This window comes from Schistocerca cancellata, chromosome 4, assembly GCF_023864275.1.
Source record: "Schistocerca cancellata isolate TAMUIC-IGC-003103 chromosome 4, iqSchCanc2.1, whole genome shotgun sequence".
NCBI classification, from domain to species: domain Eukaryota; kingdom Metazoa; phylum Arthropoda; class Insecta; order Orthoptera; family Acrididae; genus Schistocerca; species Schistocerca cancellata.
In genome coordinates, this window is record NC_064629.1 from 82964635 (window position 1) to 82981681 (window position 17047).

Here is a 17047-nt window from a genome sequence, read left to right on the forward strand (position 1 = left end):
TTGCCTGCACCTCCCTTGGAAACAAACATTCTGTAACTGCTACCATGCAAGATTTTACGAGTGGTCCCACCGAAAACGGCTTGCCTCTCGTCGCAATGATGTGAGCGACCCTGTAGCTTGCTCGAATTGCAGATTCAGTAGTGTTTTCTCCGCTCTCATTCACCTGAAAATTATAAACGCATTACAGAACACGAACTATGTTGCATGTTTTGATACCCTCCGTATTACGAAACTGTTTTTAATCTGGCATGTCATTTTTAAGCCTGGCTACCAGTTCTCTGCGTGCAACGCCTTCTGCCTGATTGTAGTGCGCTGCGTGAAGACGTGTATAATGTCATTGTATATTGTACCTCTTCGCGGAATTAAATACTTTATGACATACAAGACACTGAGGATGACCATCCCTCTCAATGAATAGAAAAGTATCCTCCAATAGATGTACAGGGCTCCCGCGGCTAGTCATAGCTGTCATTAAACACAGATTATTGCGTCAGTTGCGGGTGCATGCGGCCAGGGGGCAGTGAGTTCGCTTTCCCCCTCCACGTGGGCTCCGAGCTGCCGCAGTGAGCGCTCCGGCTCCCTGGAGCTCGGTTGGAACAGCCTGTTCTAACCCATTGGCCTACCCACTATCTCCTGATTGCTTGGGCTATAGTAAGCAAGGAGGTTGGTCGTGAGCTAGTGAACGGTTTTGCCAAGTGCTCAAACCAGCGCCAAATGTTGTGAAATAATAAACATCATTTGGGCACAACCAGTAATTTTCGGATGTCTGGGAAGTAAATATGACCAATTCGTCAGTGAACAAAAATTATTTATTATTTGCAAGTGGGTAATGTGTATTAACAATTTGTAAATTAATGCTTAGCTTTTAAATTTACCGTTTTCAACAGTTATGGACAATTGATGATAATCAGCTGTGTGATATTTTTCGAAACCGTGAGGTACATGTAACACAACTTGACTGTTTTTACATTCCCACATTGTTTCATTCCTTTACTCTTTTTTGTACATGCTTTGCAAGCCCTTATTGGATGATTTTTCATGATGTGGGATCTATATGTTTTGGAAAATAATCACAATGTTACGCGTGTAGCGTCAATGGTATAACTTCTGTTACAAGTTGAGATTTTCAGTGGTAGTCTTATTTAATTCTGCTTCATATAATAGATCTTCCTCCACATCATGACTGCAGTATTTTCTCATTGTTCCTACATCATTTAACTCTTTCTCTCTCTTTCCATTGAATAACCAACGTGAACCCTGTGCTCCAGATGTGTTAACGCATGTGGCAGTTGCTGCCCCCGGATGCTTCGGACTTACTTACGTGCACCTTTGATGCTGTCATCTGGTGCTCTAGACATGTATATGTGCAGCCACTTGCTGCTGCCTTTGTGCTCCTGATGTGTTAACGCGGCCGGCCGCTCAGATCTCTGCTCCGGACGCATTAATGCAGGAGGCGCTTAGTGGCCAGGTGGAGTCGCCCAATAGCTGCTTTTCCACCCAGAGTGTTCAGCAGCTTTCCATTGTTCGATCATTCGGCCTGTGTGCTTTTGCTACTGTTATCGTATTTGTGTTGCTGCTTTCATCTTCATTTTTGACAGAGAAAATCACGCGCTATTGAGGTTGTAGAGAGAAAGAAACCGTGAAGACTGTGACAGGCAATTACACGTAGTACTTGGCATCACAGGATAAAAGAAACTGAAGCAGTGTTAGACACCTCCATACACAAAATTATTTCAATAGTGTGGCTAAAAAGACTGCGTGGCTAGCTGATATCATTACATGTTGCTGTAACATGTTCTAAAGGATGTAATTAAACAAAAGATCTCAGTGGAAACTGAAATAATTAAAGCATTTAGTTACTTAGTGGTTATATCGTTTGACATAACAAAAACCAGGTTTCGATTAAAGATGAGTATCCCACATAGAATATTGTAAATATTAATGTGTTCAATGGCACAATATTCTTTTTGGACTAGATACGAAATGCAGTTGAAAGAAGTACATCTTTCCATTGAAAAAAAAAAAAATATTTCCATCTATATCTTGATAGGTAAAAATGTTTCGAGTATTAATCAGACAGCAATGTAAACAACTCTTTGCATGCTTCATTTGTAAAAAAACCTCTTTTCTGTATCTTGAACTATTAATGAAATACGGCAAATAGTATGATTGGCATTCCGCACGGAAGGAACACTGGGCACAATTTGCGGAACCCTCCCGTGGATATAAGAACAAATATCTTGAGAATGGTCATATATATTAGTCTGCTCTCAACTTTAAATACAATTTTAATGTATTACCTAGATCTGATACACTGCAATCAGCGACGTAAAATGAACCGTATGCGTAGTCCGTGCAACGTGTTTTTACCTCCGCAAAAAACTTTGATGCGGCATAATGACTAAGATAAATAACGAAAGGAAATCCCATCATTTATCAAACAGAGATATACTATAAGATGCAAAAGAATCAATTTTTTGCCAAATAGTTTACTTAAAACTGGACGATACATGTTTAATAGTGTTCGGTACATCCACTCGAGTACATTGCTGACAATTCGTGCAACTCCCCTGTAGATATAAAAACATCTCGAGAACATTGATATATATCTCTCTAATCTGAGCTTTAAATGCAATTTCGATATCTTCGCCACATTTCATTCACTGCAGTCGACAATGTAAAACAAATCGTACCAAAATCTATTCACTGTGTCTTTACCTTCACGAAAATTTTAAAATACTGTGCAATGCTTTACTTCATTGGATGCAGCACGGTAACTTAAGACGAGTAACGAAAAGTAATTCAGTTTGTTATCAGACGAAGATATATTACTGTAGGATGTGAAAGAATTAAATTTTTTCACCAAGTAGTTTTTGTAAAATTGGATGATAAGTATTTGATTAGTGGCCCGCATGTCCGCTCAACCACATTGCTGACAGTTCGTGAATGCAATGAACAAACATGTAGTTAAAAGGTTAATAATGTGGCTCCCAATGACTGCCAATGTATTAGTGATCACTGAGAGATTCATCCTTCCCTCGAGTTATTGCAGTTATGAATACGTGTAGGCCAGCAGGTGTGTGCAAACTATTGGTGATAAATCACTGTTAACTGTAACAACTGTAATATTTCCAGGAGTAACTGTCTGCAGTGATCTAAATTGCTACGACCACATAAAACTGGTAGGAAAGCAAACGCCAGGCTGAGATTCGTTGGAAAAATTGTGAGAAAATGTAATTTATCTGTGAAAGAATTGGCTTACAGATCACTTGTTTACTTGATTCTTGAGTATGCTCAGCTGCCTGGGACACCTAACAAGTAAGATTACTGCAGGAGATACAGAACATCCAAGAAATAGTGGCACGTTTGGTCACATTTTTGGTTATGTTGGTGGTAAGTCATTGCAGGGATGGTTGGCAAACTGGTAGATGTTGAGAGAGAGGCATTGAGCATCATTAGAGAGGTTTGCTGTTAAAAAAGAAAAAAATCAGAGCAATTAGACTTGATACTGAAGCTCCCTCATAGACAATCATTCTTACTATTCAATACTATGAGTTGTCATTTCGACTGCCACAGCTAACAAAGTTCTCCAAGAATGAAACAATTTATTTTAGTATTACTTCATATATAGTCAGTCAACAAATTATTTTCTGAATGGCTTCAATATTACCAATGTATCTTTCTCCCATACACTATGAAGCAAGAAACGGTACACTCTTCTCTTGGCTGAGCAGTATGTATTGTTGTCAAACTACTCTACTTTAGCGTGAATGTAACTCTTACAGTACTTAAAGTTTAGAACCGTTCATTAATAATTTTTTTTAGGAAATTGTTCACAGTAATTCAAGAGCTAATGTTATGTGATCATAAGAAATGGGAGAAATTTCAAGAGATAGAAAATTCAGGTATTTGTGCCTTCATGAAAAAAGTAACTTTTTGAAATTGCTGGAGTTAGACACAAATGACATTTGTAATTGTATACTCAATTCCAACTGTATTTCGGATAATCGACAAAGTTTTGGACTTCGGCATCTGTGATTGACAGTGTACTGATAGCAATGTCTGGGCCTGTACAATCGATGCAAGTTATAAATGAAACTGAAACAAGTCTCAGAAATATATTGATCTTCTGTGCCAAACCCTAAACCTGGAAAATACACACAAGAACACACAGAGAGTTTGAGCGAGTGTTTGCAGTATGTTTTTAATAATTTAGGAGACGCTTAAGATTGGAGGAGTGATGAGAATATCTTAATATAACTGTGTATTTGAAAAATCACAATTGTATCATATTTAAAATCAAACTTACGGAAAAAAGCTATTTCAGTACTTTATAATTACTTAGTTGGAAACACCTTTTAAATTCGTAGAAAGTTATACTTTTAGTTCCTACACTCTATTTTGTTTGAGCTCTTTTTTGCCAAGAAAGCATTTCTGTTTTGGGCTTCTTTCATTCTAGAGATCAGAAACTCAAAATTTCGTTTAGAGAATGTCATTTAGAGAGTGTTGTTTCAGTGCACTTTGTGATAATTCTTTGCCATTTTCTTTGGCATATTTTTTTTAAACATACTGATACATGTAACTGTACAGTTGTCCTGCGGTTTTCAGTGCATTAAAGCTTGGAGGTCAATTATTTATGTGGCATAGTTTTTGCATTCCAAAAAATATACAGTTGATACTCTATTTTTAAAACCAAGTTAAAAGCTGTCGAGAAAGTTAATCTTTCTTTCACTGAAAAATAAAATAAAATAATTTGAGAAAAGGATAGATTCCTACTCATCATATAGGGGAGACATTGAATCACAGGTAGGCACAACAAAAAGTCTGCTATACATTTAAGTTTCCAGCTAAAAGGCTTTCTTCCGAAGTAGAAAACACGCGTACAGTCACACGAGCACAAATCACACTCGAGTGTCTCCAGCCACTGTGGCCAGACTTCGGAAAGAAACTGTGCCTCGTGGGAGCAGCAGTCTGGTGTGAGTGGTAGGGGTAAGGAGCCAGCATGAGGTGGGGAGGCAGAGGTATAGCAAAGTAGGGGTGGGGAAGATGTAGTGCTGGTTGTGGGAGCATGCAGGGTGCAGGGACAGGGTAAGGCTGCTAGAGGTTTGGGAGGAGGGGGGAGTTCCAGGCTGTGGAAGGATCCATATGGTGCAGGCTGTGAAACTAAAGCAAACTTGCTTAGGTGGGAACTCTCCCTGTGTTCCCATAAATCCCCTGGCCTTGGCCTTTGCTAGTCTCTGTCCTTCACTTATTTATCTCCATCCCTGCTCTCATTCCAGCACTGCATTACCACCTCTTCTGCCAACATACCCATTGGTCTTTTTTCCCCCCATTTCTCAATTTCTCTTTTCTTCTGCCTCCTCCCTGCCCCATCCTCCTGACTGTACGTAGCAGCCGTACCTGTCCCTACCGTGTCCCTGTATGCTTCCACAAGCAGCACTGTGCTTTCCCCAATCCTATCCTGCTATCCTTACCCCTCCCCAGCCTATGCTGCTTGCTTAACCTTCACCATTGACAGCTGTCTGCAGTCTGACCATAGTGGCTAGAAACAGTGATTGTGTGTGTGTGTGTGTGTGTGTGTGTGTGTGTGCTTTTTACTTTGGAAGAAGGCCTTTTGACCAAAAGCTTAAATATATGGCAGTCTTTTTGTTGTGTCTGTCTGTGACTCAACATCTCCCCTAGGTGGTGGGTAGCAATCTATCCTTTATGTATTATAATTTAGTCTGATATAAATGTGCATAAATATGAAAAAGCAGGTATCAGTTACCGTGAGGAATATAATAGAGACCAACAGCCTAAACATGATGTGCACACTCACATGCGAGACAGTGCGTGCGCACGCGCGCGCGCCCACACACACACACACACACACACACACACACACACACACACACACACACAGAGAGAGAGAGAGAGAGAGAGAGAGAGAGATTGCCTTGACTTCAGTAGTGATGGCAAACAAAACAAAATTTTTCACTCTCAGCATGTGTATTTATACAGATAAGTGTCATCTGTTCATTCATTATTAATACTATATAACTGTATTTGAATTGCTCCGTAATTTTTATTTTTTGACCTCAGCAAAAGAATGAAAGCATTTTCATAGTAGTTAAAGGCACCTATCACACCTCCATAAAACTAATGAACTCATTGTATTTCTTACAGGAACCACTTCATTGCTACAGTTTCACATGATGTAAGAAAGATGCAGCTTCAAGAGATCTATTTTGGATATACTGCATTTTTAAAGAAAGAAGAATGAATTATGTTTCTCATTTCCTAAAGGTGCTTAAGTTGAGGACTGTTGTGACTATTAATGTAGAAAAATAGGGTTGTTGTAAAAACAGAGATATTTGTGTGCTGGATTCAAATAATATTTGGTATGTGCGTGTGTTTTATAATAAAAGTAGTGACATTTTCTATTGATGTACACAGAAAAATAGTGAAAAAAGCGATATTAAAAAAAAAAGAAAACCCTAAGACATTTACAACTAAAGACAGTTACGAATTTATTGATCTTTCTGTTGTGTTTCCTTATTTAGTGTATATTGTGTTGTGTTGCAAATTTGTAGCAGTAGAAATTTGACCATTCCTTTAATTAAAATTATTGTTTTTCTTAACATTTTCAAACCAGTGGATTCTGTTCATTGGTGTGTTCGTATACTGTTAATTTGAATTTGATTAGCTTTGTATGTTAGATCTCTTTTGCTAATTTTTATGACTTCGAGTTATGTCAGAATTGTAGGAGTGAATCACTTTTTCATAAGCATGTACCTGATTAGCCAGTAGATTATTGCTTGCTTTTGTTCATGTGATTTAATTTTTTTTGTTTAACAAGTTACTGGGGACTTTACATAGTAACTGAAAACATCCAATTGCTCATTCTTTGTCTCCTGCTCACTAATTCTCATTGATTTCTGAAGAACTTTTACTTGTAATGATAAAATAATAATTGAATTATTTTTGTGCATTTTATAACCACTGCTTTTGTCAAAGTTACTGACTGTAGCAGAAGTATTACTAGAGGAAGGAGAGTCCTGCGTTGTTTGTTATTGATAGCTAGGATTATCGTCCACTTCCAGAACAATTAACTGTCTTACCCTTTAATCCTGAAAAGTGGTGCTTACAAGGTATTGCCAGCTGGCCAATTGGGTCAGTATAAAAAAGTGTTCATATAGGGTGACAATTATTGAACTGTATGAAAGAAAAACGTAAATTAGTTATAAACTACAGTGTGCACATACTTTATTTAACATGTAAATGACAGTACAGGTATTCTGATTTTGGTTATGACATGTTCGACATGCCTGTCATCATTGGCGATGATGTGGTGCAGACAAATGCGAAATTGTGCATGACCCGCTGAGGTGTCAGAACATTGATGCTGTCGATGACCTGCTGAATGGCTGTATCAGTTAAGCAATGATTTTTGCGTTATTGCTGTACACCTTGTCTTAATATAGCCCCACTAAAAGGAGTTTCGGTGTTCAGATCCGGAGAATATGGCAGCCAATCAAGCCTATGCCAGTGGCCTCCAGGTACCCCAGAGCCGGAATGCGGTCCCCAAAGTGCTCCTCCAGGACATCAAACACTCTACTCCTTTGGTGGGGTCGAGCTCAATCTTGCAGGAACCTCATCTTGTCGAAGTCAGGGTCACTTTGGATAATGGGGATGAAATCATCTTCCAAAACCTTCACTCACCATTTAGTAGTCACCGTGCTATCAAGGAATATCGCACCAATTATTACATGACTGGACATTACTCACCACAAAGTCAGACATTGAAGGTGAAGAGACTTCTCAATCACGAAATGCGGATTCTCAGTTCCCCAAATGTGCCAATTTTGGTTATTGATGAACCCATCCAAATGAAAGTGGGCATCATCACTGAACCAAACCATTCAGTGCGTACTAATTCCCATCATTTGTTGGTAAATCAGTATGGCCAACCGTGAAGTTTGAACATCCTAACACAAACTATTGAGAAGTTATGACAATTTTGTTTCATATAGTTCAATAATTATCCCCCTTTTCTTGCATGACCATTTGCCTGATGGCCAGACATTCCAAATGTTGGCAGGTATTTACAGTCCGCTGTGATTCTTCTGAGCTCTGTCAATATCGGTATGTTTTAAAAGCTAACCCTTCTTTCTTGTACATTTGTGTAACTGTTTCTGATCTTTTTGCAGGAGAAAGACTATTGTGTGTAGCAAGAGAATGTGCATCATTTTGCAGACTACAGTAAATCTCCATTAAAATATTTGCTCTCTTCCTTTCTTACTATGTTTATGTGATGTATATTTGAGGTCATAGATTTAATTCTGTATTTTAAGTCAATCAGTTCCTCTGAAATTTATGTTTCATTTTTCACTAAACGCAAATCCTATTCTGTTAACTGTGTTGTATTTTGTTGTGGATGTGGATGTTTTTATGAGGTACATTGTATGTTTTGTATGTCTTGCCTTTCCTAAGACTGAATTTATGTGTAACACAGTAATAAAGTGTGAGAATAATGCCTTTCTCCCAGCATCAGGGCTTGGGTTGAAAATTGTCATAAAATCTGAAATCATTATGTTTAAATTGTTTTATCAGTCAGATCTTCTAGTATCAAACAATGGAAAATCCAGGATGGAATGTGACAGTATTATGAAAAGGAAAGTTGCTACTTACTATATAGTGAAGATGCTGAGTCGCAGAATGGCACAACAAAAAGATTGTCACAACTAAGCTTTTGGCCGACAGTGCTTCTGTCGATAATAGATGACAGAGACATACATCACTCACGCAAGTGCAACTCACACACACATGACTGTGGTCTCTGGCAGCTGAAGCCACACTGCGAGCAGCAGCAGCAGTGCATGATGTGAGTGGCAACTGGGTGGGGGTAAGGAGGAGACGGGTGGGGAGGGGGAGGGATAGTAGGGTACGGGTTGGGGACAGTGAAGTGCAGCTGGGGAGCGTGCAGGGACGAGGTGGAGAGAGGGTAGGGCAGCCAGGTGTAGTCGGGTTAGACAGTGGACCATGGAGAGTCGGAGAGTTGGGGGGGGGGGGGGGGTAGCGGAAAAGGAGAGAAGTAAAAAGACTGGGTGCATTGGTGGAATGAGGGCTGTGTAGTGCTGAAATGGGTACAGGGAAGTTACTGAATGGGTGGGGACAGTGACTAACGAAGGATGAAGCCAGGAGGATTACGGGAACGTACGATATATTGCAAGGAGAGTTCCCACCTACACAATTCAGAAAAGTTAGTGTTGGTGGGAAGGATCCATATGGCACAGGCTGTGTGAAGCAGTCATTGAAATACGTTGGGCAGTGTGCTCAGTAGCAGGGTAGTCCACTTGTTTCTTGACCACAGTTTGTTGCTTTCCATTGATGTGGAGAGACAGCTTGTTGGTTGTCATGCTCACATAGAATGCAGCACAGTGGTAGCAGCTTAGCTTGCAGATCACATGACTGGTTTCACAGGTAGCCCTATACTTGAATGTATAGGTGATGTTTGTGACCGGACTGGAGGAGTAGGTGGTGGTGGGAGGATGTCTTGCATCTATGTCTATTATAAGGATATGAGCCGTGAGGTACGGGGTTGGGAGCAGGGGGTGTGTAGGGATGGACAAGTATATTGTGTAGGTTTGGTGAATGGCGGAATACCACTGTGGGAGAGGTGGGAAGGATAGTGGGCAGGACATTTCTCATTTCAGGCCGTGACGAGAGGTGGTCGAAACTCACTGCTGCATTCTATGTGGGCATGACAACCAACAAGCTGTCTGTCCGCATGAATGGCCACCATGCCACCAATGCACCCAGTCTTTTTACTTCTCTCCTTTTCTTCTACCCTCCCCCTCAGCCTCTCCCCTGCCCTCCGTCCAACCTGACTGCACTGTCCCTGCATGCTACCCAGCAGTGCTTCATGGTCCCCCACCCCTACCCTACTATCCCTCCCCATCCACACACCACCCTCATCCTTACCCCTACCCATTTACCACTCCTGTCATGCACTGCTGCTGCTGCTCACAGTGTGGCTTCAGTTGTGTGTGTGTGTGTGTGTGTGTGTGTGTGTGTGTGTGTGTGTGTCGTGTCTGCATGAGTGGTGTATGTGTCTGTCGTCCATTTTTGACAAAGCTTAGTTGTGACAGTCTTTTTGTGTGCTTATCTGCAACTCAGCATTTCCACTATATACCGAGTAGCAACTTTCCTTTTCATGAAATCTTCTAATATACTGGGCACATATGCAGGTATCTATTTCATTATCACGGTTTTTAAAATTATTAGTGAATGACAGTTACAGAGACTATGTGCATACATTTATTTGAATGCTGAGAAATCTGTAGACAAGTACTCCATTTTGATCATGTAGTGCAGTTGTAGATGTTTTTATTGTTGTTTTCTGAAAAGAATTGCAAATTTCAGTGACAGGAAATGAGCATGCAGAATCTTGTGTGTGACTGAGTTAAAAAAAGTCTTACTGTAGCTGGAAACTCATTGGTGAAGCACTTATGAATACCAGCAACAAAATATTGTTCAAATTTGCCACTTGTTCATATAATAATTCCTATACTAAGAAATGAAAAATATAGAACTCTGAATGGTATACTTGTAATACCACAGCATTTGCAGTTCCTTGTTTTTCATGTTCACAATTATTTGTACTTCATTTCTCCATCTATGACTCCTGAACAAAGATGTAGTAATGCTTTGCTTGCTGTAACTGTTGTGTGTTGTGTGTTAATTAACAGTAGACAGTTTATATTCCTATCTGTCACACTCATTGCCTTCTTTCCATAGAGGAGGAGAAAAATTAAAGGGAGGGAGGGAGTGAGGAAGGAAGGAAGGAAGGAAGGAAGGAAGGAAGTGGAACGTGTGCTATCTGGTTTCATAACGTTTCCTATTGTCATGAAAATAAAAATGTATGGAAAATTAGTTAAAATTAATAGCTCAATGTAATTCCACTGATAACCTAACATTTATTCTGTCTTTGAGTGGCCGTACTTGGATGTACATACTTAACTATTTCTATTTTGATCAACATTTGCAAGAAAATCTGTAGTACTGATGTTTTTACAGTGTCAGGCAGTAAATTACTGATATTGACAGTTTTTGTACTTTTTGTAACTATAAAATGTTCTTAACCTAAAATAGTGGATATTATTAAGTCGTGTATTTATTTTGATATGTCTTTTTTGATGTGTCCATAATACAATTTGTTAATGTATGACAGACATTAATGAAAGTTTTAAATTATTCACAGTATGTTAACATATGCTTTTGTAAGTGGCAGTCAGTGTCAAGTATCTGAATACCTTCATACAAAATATATTCCTGGGACAAATAGTGGTTATTAACCAAGTGTGATAAGCTTTCGTGTCTAAAGAGTTGTCCATTACATCATAAAATGATCTTTGTGTTTAGTACAATCTTGGGACTAGTTTAAATGGTGCATATACAAGCTAACTCAATGCCAAGTCATGCATGTATTAAAACATGTGCTGCATGAAGTACCTGTTAAATTCCAGTGAAATAAAAATAGTTTGTAGACGTGTGAAGTAACTGCTTAAAAGCATGTTAACAAGGATAAAGGTGTAGTTCCATGTATTCTCAGTGTCATCTTCCTTCCCCAGTGGTATGAAACTTTAATGGATATTAAAGTGGATCTTTATTTAAGTGAAGTTTATTTGTAATTTGAAAGAAGAATGTGGAAAGTAATTAACCACAGTGTTAGAGGAGCTGTCCTATCATTTCCCCAGAATCATCTACTGCATTCACAGGTGGCATTACTCAATAATATGGCTAGGCAGAAATTTGGACATAACATCTGAGTGATGGTGCAAAATGATGAATGTATGACCATGAGAAACATTCAGTATTACTATTGTGTATTCAGTGCTATGGACAGTCTGCCCTCACAGTGGCATCAGCCATGATTGTAACAAATCTTCTTCACTGTGTTTATCCTTGATATGTTGGATTATCACAAGCATTTGTCTGCTGCTATGTTGTGTAAGATTTTGAGTGAAGCTCTGTAAACAGAAGAATAGAAGTGTAATTCTAAAGCTGCATGCTGTTTGATATGATTTTTACATTTTCCTTGGGTGACTTTACCCATAGTGTATTGACATCTCTCTCTCTCTCTCTCTCTCTCTCTCTCTCTCTCTCTCTCTCTCTCTCTCACACACACACACACACCTACACCTACCTATGTTCTGCAAATCATTGTTAAGTGCATGACAGAGGGTACCACTTATTTGGAAGAATGAGTGCATAAATGTGTTTGTGCTTGCTGTAATTAGTCCAGTCTTATCTTCGTGGGTCTTATAGGAGTAATATATATGAGGTTGTATGAATTCCTAGATTCTTCACTTAATGCTGGTTTTTGAAACTTTGTAAGAAGGCTTTTGCAGGATAATAGGTGTCTTAATTGAGTTGCCTTATTCCAGTTGTGACCCATAAATACTGTTCTCATAAGATACAGCAGATTATTTTTTGAAGTGGACAGCTTTACATTTCTGAACATTTAAAACTAGTTGGCAGTCTTTTCACCACATTTTAAATCGTATCAAAATCTGACTGATTACTTATGCAGCATTTTTCAAGTAGTACTTCATTTGTAAGTAGTACTTCATTTGTAAGTAATGCCATCATCTGCAAAAAGTGTGTGGTTACTGTTCATATTGTCTGCCATGTGATTACTTTCCAACATAAAGGATCCCAATACATTTCCTTGGGACATACCTGAAATTACTTCTAAGCCTGTCAATGACTCTTCATTCAAAATATCGTACTGTGTTCTCCCTACCAGGAAATCCTCAGTCCACTCACAAATTTCATTTGATTCGCTTTATGATAGTATCTCACTAATAATCATTAATGTAATACTGAGTTGAGGCTTTTCAGAAGTCAAGAAATACTGCCTCTACCTGACTGCCTCGATCCACAACATTCAGGATGTCATATGACAATAGTGTGAGTTGGATTTTATGTTACTGATTTTTACGGGATCCGTGTTGATTGGCACGCAGCTAGCCATTCTGTTCGAGATACGTCATTACTTTTGAGATCAGATTATATTCTAAGATTCTACAATAGATGAATGTCAAATATTTTGGATGGTAGTTTCGGGGATTTATTCTGAATATCCTTCTTGTATATGAGTGTGAATTGTACTTTCTTCCAACTACAGGTTACAGTTTTTTGTTTGAGGAATTTATGATTTATATGCTTAAAAGAACAACTAACTCAGCCACAAATTCTCTGTAGAGTAGTACAGGGTTTTCATCAGGACTTGGAGCTTTGTTCAGTTGTAGTGGTTTCAGCTGTTTCTCATCACTACTGACACCTATGTTTGTCACTCGTCATTGCAGTGGCGGAGAATTAAATTGGGGCAATATGCCTGGATTTTTCTTTGTAAGGGAATATTTGAAAATAGAGTTCAGCATTTCTACCTTCAGTTTCCTACCCACAATATCAGTTCTTGTTCCATACATGTTTTTCTGGACAATAACTCTGTTACCACTGACAGCCTTTACATCTGGTAAGAAATGGATTTACAAGAAACGTTTTGATAAAATTCACACACTTTCAATTTCCAACCAAATTCTCTACTCAGAAAACAGCATACTGTTCACCTATTTTATTAAGTGTATGATGTATTGTGATATTCATTTTTTTATTATAACATTTTGCCTTGAAATCTTATAAGAATTATACCTCTTAGTTTTGCTTCATAACAACGTCAATTTCTCTTCTGTTCTTATTTAACAGTGTGTCAGGCTGTAAATTAAATCAAGTCTATTTCTTTCATTAAAATCTAAACAAAAGAAAGGAAAATGACTATAGAGGAAAAAAAGATGCTACCTATGTGAAGTCTAAACCCATGAGTTTTGTTTTGTGAGGCGACTCTCCTTTACTCCCAAGGCCTTGGCCAATTTTTTACACACAGCAAATCTTTCATAAGAAGATCACTAAGAAATACAGAGACTATGGGAAAACAACTGCTGACATGTTGAATGAGTAAGAACAGGGTGTATACAACCCAGGACAACCGGGAGATCCGGGAAATACCCGGGAATTTTTTAGAATTCCGGGAATTTTTCGTTGTTTTAATTTTCAGTTAGTTTTTTGTAATTTTGACCGGTAAGAACCGATACTCCAATGAAGGATATTACTGTATCCCGCTACTGCAGAATAATGCTGCAGCAACAATGTATGAACGGGAGAATAAAACCTAAATTGCAAAGGAAATGTTTCATATATATAAAGACAGTGTTCATACAAGCGTTTGCCATCAGCAAAATGTGTCAAAGGGTTTAGGAAGACTATGCAATCCTTCGCGACTACAAATTGCCTCCTATGAGTGTGACGTCACAACTGTTTACATTCTATTCATTTAAGCAGTTACGAGCGAGATCATGCGCAGTTGAGTCGCGTATGGGTAGTACCTTCTCCCGCTTCTGTGTACAGAAATGTCGCTGTTGGTTGTGTCCGCAGCAAACCAGGGTATCGGAACCGGGTGGCAATTTTGGTCATGAGGGGGGCAAATTCGTATTCTTGAGGGGAAAAAAATCTTGTTTCACAATGCATCTAGCGCACGCTAGTCTATCGATTATTCAAATGATTTTGAAATGCATCCCTGCTGCTTTTTTAACACATTCTAAGTTGATTTATGAATGAATCATAAGTTGCTTTTTGAATGCGTGCATAGTGTACATGATGTCCATGCCAGGGGAATCCTCATCGCATCTAGAAATAAACTTTCCTGCAGACAAAAGGTGACGGCGCTATACGAGCTGAGCGGAATAAAGCCGAACGGGTGAATGCCGTTTGTTTATGTGATTGATTGATTGGGTATGCGAATGATCATCGTTGTTATAATTACTAGCTATGTCCATAGATTCAGACTACCAGAGTGGAAATAAACGACTAACAAGAATAACAGGTAAGAAAGATTATGTATTATCTTCTCGGTGTATCCAAGAAAATGAAATTTAAACAGAAAATTTTTGGCCACATCGCTACAGTAGAAAGGGCAAGTTTTACATTTCCTGGCTAGCAGCTCATAAGTTCTATTCTGGGAGTAGTGCGGAAAACGCGTTGAACGAACACGTAATAACGCCTAACCGGAGAATAATCGCTGGGTAACTAAACCGTTGATTCTGGCAGGGTTAGTAGAGTTAACCGGAGAATGAGCTTTGACAATGGTAGGAATAGTTACAGAATTATTGATGAGAAGATAGTTTGTTAGAACGAGGAAGGAGAAGAAACGGGGACATCACACAAATTATGGAATAATATGACGATTCCAAATTTATACAAACATTTCGTACTACTACTACTTTTCTATCTCGTGCTTCAAAAACTGGAGCGTATGAATGAAATGTGCAACCATTTCCTAACATAAATCATTTTGATTGCAGTAGGCCAAATAGGCATTTCATATTGTTACTTCGCGAAGTATATTCTGTCGTATTATAAAAATGACCATCATTACCAAAACATTAGAAAGGCCTGTTTTCTTTTGTCTAGCAGACAGTGACAACATAGACGTAATCAGATCGAGAAACCACACCAGTCTTGGGTACTATTTGTATTAACTGCTTTTGCAGTATTAGACAACAGCATTTAGGTTTTTCATGTAGCAAAACGTTTGACAAACTTTGATGAGGTAATAGATTCTTTCGCAGAAAGGAAAGCACACCATGTAAAGCTGTAGCAAGATTAGAGAGGGGAAAAAAAAGAACACTAGGACTTAAGGATTGAAGAACTGTGTACTGTCTTGCTTGCCTCTTGTCTTACCTGGTTTTGTGTATCCTGTATTTCATTTTATGTCACACAGAACAGCAAGTTACTAGCTAATAGGCAATAAAGAGTCCAAATTTTCTGAGGGGCTCTTGTTCTTCCGGGCACAAATAATCCCATCCACTATTAATTGTGGGGTGGGGGGTGGGGGGGGCATGATGTCAAACCGGCCGACTGGGAGCAGGAGATACACCACAGGACATTTTAATTTGCACTGCCCTGAATATAGTTTGATGGCACCCAGTACAAAATATAGACATTTGAGTTCCACAGTGCGAAGTACAGTGACGTGCGGTAGAAGAATGCTGTGTGAAGAGGCGTGGCACTGCCCTTGGCACACTTAAGACCAAATAACATGGCTTACATTTCCTCGAAGTTATATGTTTTATGCATCAGACTCTTCAGAAAGATGTGCACTACAAAACGAACATTTTTGAAAAGATTTTTTTTTTTAATTTTTTGTGTCCTATCTCAAATGCTCGATCGTAGATCCATGTGATCTGTGTTTACATTTAGTGATTTTTGCTGTTTCCTCTTCGTTTACTGCTCTCACATTAAATGGAAAGAAAAGTGATTTCTGTGGCTGAGGGCTATCAACTGAATTAAAATACATCCACATAATTATCGAAGGCTACAGTATGTTGTTAGTTCCAGATCTGATTTTATTTCCACCTTTCTGACAAGTCAAGCATTAATCGCCTTGCAGAACAATGGAGTTATTTTTGTCACTTTGCCAAAGAAATTCGGCTTTTATTTATCTTTTGCGCTGAGGCAACCAGTTTGTTTCAAACGAAGTGTTTTATTCCATACTATTGGCTAGTTTCAACTGTTCACTGCATTTCAAGCACACGTTTTCATCTTCTACCACGTATGGCATTATGCCATAATAAAGAAACAAATATGAGGCAATACAGTACTGGTACTCCAAGAAAATTTACATCCCGAAAACCACACTGAAAAGGTTAATATTAGATCGAGGCCTACTTTGCTGGGTATCTGGACATGCGAATGTGCACTTTAAAGCGAATTATTCATTTCAGTATGGTTCAAGAAATTCCGACTTTTGTGGAGTATCCTCTGATGTCTTGTTTCTGTTATGACATAATGCAAGATCTTTAAATGTTTTACTCATGAACATACGGGCTCCCTACGTCATCGTAGCTGCGCAAGCGCGGGGATGCCTCTTATGTGGCATTCTCTAGCAACTGCTGGAACAAATCTATTTGTAACAGATCTCGGAAAATATTGCGAATTGTCGTTT

The 17047-nt window shown here is 38.8% G+C and overlaps 1 protein-coding gene across 1 annotated transcript in view; it reads left to right on the top strand.

Moving 5' to 3' along the window:
* LOC126183871 (importin-13) overlaps positions 1 to 8894 on the top strand; it is a 190990-nt gene extending 182096 nt beyond the window's left edge. Inside the window, exon 18 of the mRNA XM_049926165.1 lies at positions 6166 to 8894. The gene's annotated coding sequence lies outside the window, so the exon portion shown is untranslated. The remainder of the gene's footprint in view (positions 1 to 6165) is intronic.
* Positions 8895 to 17047: the final 8153 nt, after the last annotated feature.